Source organism: Glycine soja, chromosome 10 (genome assembly GCF_004193775.1).
Source record: "Glycine soja cultivar W05 chromosome 10, ASM419377v2, whole genome shotgun sequence".
NCBI lineage: Eukaryota > Viridiplantae > Streptophyta > Magnoliopsida > Fabales > Fabaceae > Glycine > Glycine soja.
Genome location: NC_041011.1, coordinates 31,225,536 through 31,234,935, shown reverse-complemented (window position 1 = coordinate 31,234,935; position 9,400 = coordinate 31,225,536). Strand labels below are relative to the sequence as shown.

At 34.3% G+C, this 9,400-nt stretch overlaps 1 pseudogene; it reads right to left on the bottom strand.

Moving 5' to 3' along the window:
• Positions 1 to 970: 970 nt before the first annotated feature.
• Positions 971 to 3,113, bottom strand: LOC114371627 (annotated as a pseudogene).
• Positions 3,114 to 9,400: the final 6,287 nt, after the last annotated feature.

The window sequence follows — 9,400 nt, the reverse complement described above, 5'->3', positions numbered from 1 at the left end:
ATAACTACAACAAACAAAAAATAACAATTAATTATTTAAACTTGAGTAGTTCATTTTTTTTAAAAGAAACTACTATAAAATTAAAATTTAATTAAAATATATTTTGTCATCAATTAAAAATAATTTAATGTTGAACTAATTAAAAATATTTAACAAAGTACATTTAACTCAGATGCAACATATGAAAATCAAGAAAATAAATAAATTATATGAGTCAATTATTAATTTAATATGATGTATAATGCTTCAAATGAGAATGTTTTATTTTTTAGTCTCTTAAAATAAAATATAAATGTTACACCTAATTATAAAATTATAAAATATAAATACGGATTTTTATCTGAGGAGAGAAATTAAAAAAAAAACATTTTTTTAATTTGACAGAATAAAATTATAAAATTTTATTTGCAGACTAAATAAATATTTTGTTTTATTTCAGGGACTAAAAATATAATTAAACCTTAATAGAATTAGGGGTAATTTTTATGAGAACCAACTAATTGGTTGAGGCTATATTTTGGGAAAGAAGTGTTTGTTTTTTAATTAACATGAAAAAAACTAATTATAAGCTAGTTGAGCTTAATTTTGACGATTTCAGTAGTTGATGAGCCTATCATTAGTTTGATTTATTATTAATTTATTTTGTGGAACCCTTGCATATTTAAAAAAAACATATTTAATAGGCAGCAAGTTGATCACAATCCTATAATTATACCTAGTATAGCGATAATTAAATTTTAAAACATTTTTAAAAACACACTTTTCAAAAAATTATTTAATAGGCAACGAGTTGATCACAATCCTAATATCATCCATTAAGCTAGATTAGGCAAAGAGAATACACAATCAATGGAAATAAATAAAACTAACATTACTAATGGAAATAAATAAAACCAACATTACTAATGAAATGGGTTCAAGTGCAATAATTGTATATACATCGAATTTCAATATAAAATATGTAAATAAACTACGCCTGATCTGTGCGCCGAGACCTAACATATACTAGCTGGTCCTGTGTGACACTCTTGGCCATCCTGAGGCATTCTTCGATCACCTCATGTGTTGATGAGCCTGGCGTGACCACCCCTAGGCTCAGATGGCACTCCAACCTCTCAGCAATCCCATAGCAAACTTCCTGTTAAATACAAAACAAACACATTAGACAAATTATTATGAAAATATTGACGTAAATGACGTAAATTATTAGTATTACTTACCACTGCATGTCTAGGCTCGTCCACAGCGGGCCTTGCAGATGTCGATGGTGATCCTGGCTTCGACACGTGAGGGATATCTAACTCTGGGACCTGAGGGATGACTCGGGGCTGTGGAGGATGACCATCTGGCAGAGGATCTGATGCTTGGCCTGGTGTCATGAAATGATTTGAAATACGGAAGAACCAGTCTATGTAGTCGCTGGCACACTGACTTGGCATAGCGCACACCTCACTTGTTGTAACCATATGATCCGAATAGTGCATCCACCTACCATGTATATCATCATACGACACCCATGAATCGACAGGCGGAGTAGGAATGGTCTAGGTGTATCCAAACTGCTGCATGACCCTCTTTGGTCAGTAATACACAACAACGGGCCCCCAGCGCAGGAGATCGGAATAGCATGAAATCATATGGAAGTCCTGGACCAGTCGGTGCTCCCCATATGGGATCCAACAGATGTCTGGAATCCGTAGTCGATCCAGGCGCTCCCTATACGCCAGTGTACATATGCTCTTCACGGTCTTCTTTGTAGCAATCCACCTACAGGCACGCGGTGAATCCTCGTTGTAGTCCGGATTAGCAGTGGACTCCACGATCGAGGGAAAGTGCTCGTATATCCAACACTACAGAGGTAACATGAAAATCATAAACATTAATAATGAAGGTATAAAAAAATTTAAAGTTAAACATTGTTAAACCTCAACGAATCAAAAACATGTTTGTTACCTGCAGCAGCATGATGTAACTGCCAAGTTGTCGACTGATGCTAATAGAAGCATCGTTGAGGTGGTCGTACATATGGACCAGCGCAGCTACTCCCCAGGCGTACCTCTCGGTCTGACTGAGATCACGAAGGGCCTCCAAAAACACAACATGAACATTGGTTGCACTCTTGTTAGCAAAAAAAGTGCAACCCAAAAGATGAAGAAGATACGCGCGAGCCACAGTTGTCCAATGACCTGCCTGGCATCGGCGCTCATAGATATCACGTACCCATTGCAGGCGTACGTACGATCCACGACACTGCCCTGTCTCAGCCCTGGCAGCCTCTGTAGAGACCATCAATAAGTCCACCAGCATCTGTATCGCATCATCCATGTGCAAGGGCTGAAAGGCATGCAAGTCGCCAACCACGGGCAGATGCAGAAGAGACGAGATGTCGTCCAGCATGATCGTCACCTCTCCCATAGGGAGATGGAAACTAGATGTCTCCCGGTGTCACCGCTCGACAAACGATGACAAAAGTCCTCGATCGCCAGTGTCTACCGAACACGCGATCAGGGGACTTAGTCATGTCCCAACAACTAGCCCCTCAATGGCAGGGACTGACCTGCCTAAACTATGGACCTTCCTCCCATGAGAGGATAACTTCAACTCAGGATGCTCCTGAATTGAAGTATAAAGGAACACACAATTCATTAACATCATCATTTAAAGGAAAACAAATTTCAATGATAAAGTATAATTAACAACTAACTCAAATTCAATATTATAAATACCTTTCTTGTCCATACGCTGCCTGCAATGTGATCCGCATACTCGGTCAGCATGGATGGGTTGCTCGGACCACTCGAAAATCCCTCAAGCTCATCCTCAGCAGCCTGTGCGCTTGTGTCTGCAGTAATGTCTGGCCGAGTGTCCTGTACATCACCTCCTGCCATCGGCTCATCTACATATACGTCAGCCTGAACAGCAGCTCTTTCAGCCTGTGTCGCAGGGACCACTGGCTCATCGTGCTCAGTGGTGACAGCTACTCTCTGCCTGCGTGTGGATGCGGTAGGCCGTCGACGCTACAGAGCATCATCAGAATCATCATGATCTCCTCTGCCCACACCTCTACCAGTAACGTGACCTAAGGCATGACCTAATCCTCTGGTCCTAACCATGATCTGCAAATCAGTACCGCAAATTCCATCACTGATTTCATTCAGTCAAATTTCATTGGTCTAACTCAAATTTCATTGGTCTATGAGAATTTATCCAACTTTTCCAGGTATATACATAAATGATTATTTGCATGAAAGCATTGTTCTATATTTGTCTTCCCGTATTTCATTTACATTAGGCGTGTGTTTCAATATGCTTAATATTAACCAAAAAAAACAATACGCATAATATTTTCAACCCACTCTACTCCATGATCCAACGGCTAGCTATTCTCATCCGTCAAGCACTTACTTGTAAAGATGACTACATAAGAAAATATTCACATGAAAAACTTTCAACATTATCTTCATCTATATCTTTTTATTTTGGAGATCAATATGACCCATATATGTTTTTGGAACTCAAACTACATGTACTTAATTATTTACTATTTGTTTCCATGTTCCTTAAAAAATTGATAAGGTTTCAGAATGAATAAGACTAGCTATCAATCATGGTACCTTTTAGTAGAAATTTTCAGTTTTGAATACTCTTATATTTACAAAGTCAAAGAAAAAGTAAATGGAGTACCACACGTACTGATAATATAGAAAATGTCCATACAAATGGTTCCTCAATTGGACATTCATATTCTTAAAGGGAACCAATCTATGGATATAGATTTCATATGAAATTTACATGAATTAGACTCATAACTATATAATCCTCTGCTGAAACATACAACTTTGTCTAAAGCTACTTGCCCATTGATTAAAATGGACTGTGACATCTTTCTCAAAACTCCTAAGGCAAGACCAAAGTTAAGGCTAATGTTGCATCTTCAAACACTGAATTAGCATTGAGCATTACAGAACACTACACTGCTTCCAAGCTTCCAAATAGACCAAGTTAAGGCTAATGGGAAAGCACCTTTAATGTGCAACTATGACATAGTGTCTAGGGTGAGAATGTAATATACAACAACACAGTTTCCAATTTCAAACTAGTATAAACTTAATCAACTAACCCTAAATCCTAATTTCAAAAAAACTCACTGTTTATCAAATATAAAACAATTTAAAAAATTAAAATTGAATACTATGGATCAAGTTGATCCGTAAGTTTCTTACGGATCAAGTTGATCCGTAACAAGCTTACGCAACTTCATTCGTAACCTAACGTCTACACTTATGGATCATCTATTTATGCTTGCGGATCATCCTAACTATGGCAACGACGAACAAAAAGCCATGGTTAGGGAGCTTATCTCGACGGTGGATGGTGATGAAGCTCCCTCGATAGTGGACGGCGGCGTTGCTCTTCGCGGAAGCCTCCTCAATGCACCTCGCAACCTCTTCATGACAACCTCCTATTCACGGCACAAATGGTGGCAAGCTCCTCAATGAAGAAGAAGAAGAACCTTTTCCCGCAACCTCCTCTTAGCGGCAACAACAAATGGAAATGTCGGTGACTTGAGCAACAACAATACGAAAAATGGTTGAGGTGAGGAAGAAGAAGAACAAAACACTGTGAGGAAGAAGAGAAGAAAACACAGGAAGAAGAAGCGGAAACGCACGCGGGGCGGGAGAGAGAGAGTCTCACGTTATTTTTAAAAAAAATAAGTCAGGGGTATTACGGCCTTTTCACTACAAGTGCTGGGTGTACCAGCAAAAATGTTGGGTGCACCTAGCAACACTCCTCTCGAAAGAACAATAACACTTTTTTGGGGGCCTCACAAACACACCCAATACCTTGTTGGGCGGGACCCATTAAGAGTAGATCACACTATTTTGAGGGCAACTACTTGGGCACCTTGCATTTTTGTTAAGACATCCAGCATCTAGCAGTTTACGAAAATGCCGATTTTTTGGTTATAAATAGCAGTATCCGTTTTTCATTTTTACAGCATCTTTTTTCTACCAAATCTCACTCCCTTATTGTAAGTTGCTTCCGTTAGGCTCATTTTCTAAGCATTTTTGGTCTTCGGTGGTGTACGTGCATTGTTCAGGAGTATATGATAAAGTTGGGTCATTATTCGTCACTAGAGAAGAAGAGGTACGTGAAATTTTTTTAGAAACATACGGATTGTCAATCCATAGGCTTTAATTTTTTTAAAAATTGTAAATTAAATTTTTTGAATTATACATTTAATTTTTTTTGTAGTGTAATTTTTTGTTGTAATTGTTTTAGCAATTTTAGAAATTTTGATTTGGTGATATTATTTTATAGTGGTATAAAAAAATGTATTTAGTAATTAGATTGGTAAAAAAATGATAATATGCATAAACTTTTAAAAATTGTTAGAACTAACATTAGATTGCTTAAAAATTAATTTAGTGATTAGATTGGTAAAAGTAATATTAGATTGCTAAAACAATTTTGTGTGTACATTTAATTTAACTGAATTACGTATTTAGATGTTTAACTGAATTATGTATTTTAATGTTTATTACAGTGATTAATAATTAAACAAATTTGGTATTTTATTGAACGATATATTTATTAGGATTTATATGATATTTATGGAATGATATTTTAATGAAGATATATAGTAAAAATGTAGTCTGTGGTTATATGATGTACAATACTTTTTTATTTTATTTTTGTATAGAGCTATATTTGTGTCGATAACAAATGAGGTGATTGTATAATTTTTTTAAGTTGTATTTTTTTATCATTTAATTTGTTAAATGTTTTTTTAAGATGGACAAAGAACAGTGGATGTATGATAGTATCATGTCTGAAGAAGTTGATATGAATGTTGAAAATGAGGAAGATGCTGGCATGAAAGTAGAACACGTTGATTGCTCTGATGCCTTTAATACTTCTCAGGTATTTGTCTAATTTGTTGTTGGTACAGTAATTATATTACATAAATGTTTATTGATCTCAAACCTTTTTTATTTGTGTTATAGTTGTTTGCTAGCCATGATGAAGTTTTACATTGGGCTCAATCGGTGACTTGTGACATTGGATTTGTTATTGTGATAATGAGGTCAAACACCAATATTGGTGTTAGAGGAAAGGTCTTATTTCTGTTAATAGCTTGCGAAAAGAGTGATGAGTATAGGCCTAAGAAGAATGATTTGGTAAGAATATGCACTGGCAGTAGAAAATGTGGATGCCTGTTTAAGTTGCTTGCAAAGCCTGTTTTGGGAGGAGAAAGATGGATGATGAAGTTAATTTGTGGGGTTCACAACCATGAAATGACAAAGTCATTAGTTGGGCATCCATATGTGGGTCGATTAACTAAAGATGAGAAGATTGTTGTTGCTGATATGACAAAGTCCATGGTAAAGCCAATAAATATTTTATTGACATTGAAGGAGCACAATGTCAACAGTTATACAACAATCAAACAAATTTACAATGCCAAACATGCTTATCATTCTTTCATAAGAGGGAGTAACATTGAAATGCAACAACTCATGATGTTGCTTGATCGAGATCAATATATTCACTGGCATATGATGAAGGATGATAATGTTGTACGTGACTTGCTCTAGAGTCATCCTGATGTAGTAAAATTAACCAATTCTTGTCATTTGGTTTTCTTGATTCATAGTATCTACAAAAAAAATAGGTACAAACTGTCGTTGCTTGATATTGCTGGTGCTACACTAACAGGAATGACATTCTCCACTGCTTTTGCTTACTTGGAAGAAGAACGTCTTAATAATGTTGTTTGGGCTCTACAACAGTTTCGGGGTCTTTTCACGAGAGTTAATGCACTTCCCGAGGTTATTGTCACCAACAGAGATTTGTCTTTGATGAATGCAGTGAAAACTGTATTCCCGGATACTACGAACTTGTTGTGTCGGTTTCACATTGACAAGAATGTAAAGGCAAATTGTAAAACCCTGGTTGCTCAAAAGAATGCATGAGATTATGTGATGGAGGCTTGGAGAGTTTGATTAACTATCCATGTGAGAGTTCTTTTGATGAGTACCTTAAAAACTTTGAAATGGCTTGCTCTCTATGGCCTATGTTTGTGGACTATGTGTGTCAAACATGGGTGATTTTGCACAAAGAAAAATTTGTGAAAGCATGGACCAACAAAGTGATGCATCTAGGAAACACAACCACTAACAAATATGAATTACACTAACTATTAAAAAAAATTACATAACAAAACAATTTATAAAATAATTCACAAATAAATATTTACAATTAAAAATAATTTCTATTTTTTTTCAAATAAAACAATTTAAAAAAAAATCACATACGAATTAGTAATTCGTATGACCCATACGTATGTGTTTTGCCACTGAGACCAACGATTTGCAAAACGAACCAATCATTCAATGTGCTATCATTCAAACAACAATCATTTAGAGAAGAAGAAGAATGCAAGTGAAGACAATACTTACCTCGAAGGAGAATGAACAAAGAAGAACAAGAAGCAGCAACACACGAAGAGGAAGAAGAACCATGAACGCCAGACTTGAAAGAAGCACGAACGTAGGAAGAAGATGCACACGTGCAAAGAAGAAGAAGCACCAACACGAAGAAGAAGACCTATGAAGCAAGAAGAAGAAGCAAGAAGTTGAAGATGAAGAGGAAGAAGAGGATTAAAACGGCGCCGAGGAATAGTGACTTGTACGGAAGAGTCACTATTTGCTTTTATAAGGATAAGTTGAAGGCCTGTGTTTTTGTTTTTAAATAGATTTATTTTATGAAATATAAATATATTATTTCTTTTTTTCCTTGTAAATAGTTATTGTTTCTTTTATAAAAAATAGTTTATTTTGAATTATGATTTTAAATAGTTTTTTTGTAATTGTAAATATATTAATTTTAAATTTTGTTTTTAAAATAGATATTGTTTGTTTTTTAAATAAAAAATACTTTATTTTGAATTATGTTTTGAAATAGTTATTTATTTTAATTGTAAATATATTAATTTTTTTGTTTTTAAATAGTTTTTTATGAAATATAAATATATTATTTTCTTTTTTGTTTATAAATATTTATTGTTTATTATATAAATAAATTTTTTTGAATTATGTTTTCAAATAGTTATATCTTTTAATTCTAAATATATTCATTTTGTTTTTTTTAATAGTTTGTTAATGAAATATAAATATATTATTTTCTTTATTGTTTGTAAATAGTTATTGTTTATTTTACAAAAAAATTGTTTATTTAGAATTATGTAGTTAAATAGTAATTTTTTTAATTGTAAATATATTAATTTTTTTTTAAATACGTATTGTTTTTTTTAATACGTAGTTTTCATTTTTGTTTGAAAAAGCTGTTGTTTTATTTTTAATTATAAATATATTTATAATTTTTATATATTTGTTTTTTATGTAAGGAATTAATTATAGTGTTTATTTAAGTTGCTTTGTAACAAAGAAGTTAATTCACTGAATAAAAATAATTATAAATAAAATTTGAATATATATATATATATATATATATATATATATATATATAATAATTTTTTTGTTTGTGAATGATTGTATTGTAATTAATTTAAGTATTGTTTGAATTTTGAAATAAATTTGTATGTGTGTGCAAATTTGCAAATTATGATTAGAACTAGAGGTTTAGGTCGTGCCTTAGACAGAGTTATAGGAAGAGTCTTGTGGAGAGAAGATAATTGTGATTCATATGATGCTCTCCAGCGATGAAAGCCCACAGCATCCGCACGTAGGCAACAGGAAGCTGCCACTGTTGCTGAGGATGCTCTTCACGTGGATGATGCAGTTGAAGAGGTCTTCCAATATCCTAAAGAAGTTGATGTTGATGCCCAGGGTTTTCTCGGCAGACCGCGTGACACATCAGTTCTGACTGCCTATGCTGATCATGTTGCAGTCATTGTTTGGAATAGAGATGTATTTATAGTTTTTAATAAATTATATTTCAATAAGTATTTGTTATTATTATTAAAATTGTTAAAATTATTTTAATTTTTTTTAGGAACGTCCTGAATTGAAATTATCCTCCCATGGAAGGAAGGTTCAAAAATTTGGGAGGCCTGCTGCTGAGATTGAAGGGTTAGTCACTACCACAAGATTAAGTCCTTTGATCGTATGTTCATTGGACATTGGCGATCGGGGACTTATATCGGCTTTGTGGAGAGGTGACATAAGAAAACGAGTAGTTTTCATCTTCCAGTAGGAGAGGTCACCATCACCCTCGATGATGTGGTCTCTGGTCTCTTTTCTTCATTTGCCCTTCATAGGCGCATTCCACAGCTTCGACACTCTTCATGTCGACAAAGCGGTGTTGATGTTAGTGGAATTACTTTAAGTCAGTGGAGATGAAGCTAGAGCTGAGATAGTACAGTGTCATGGGGCAT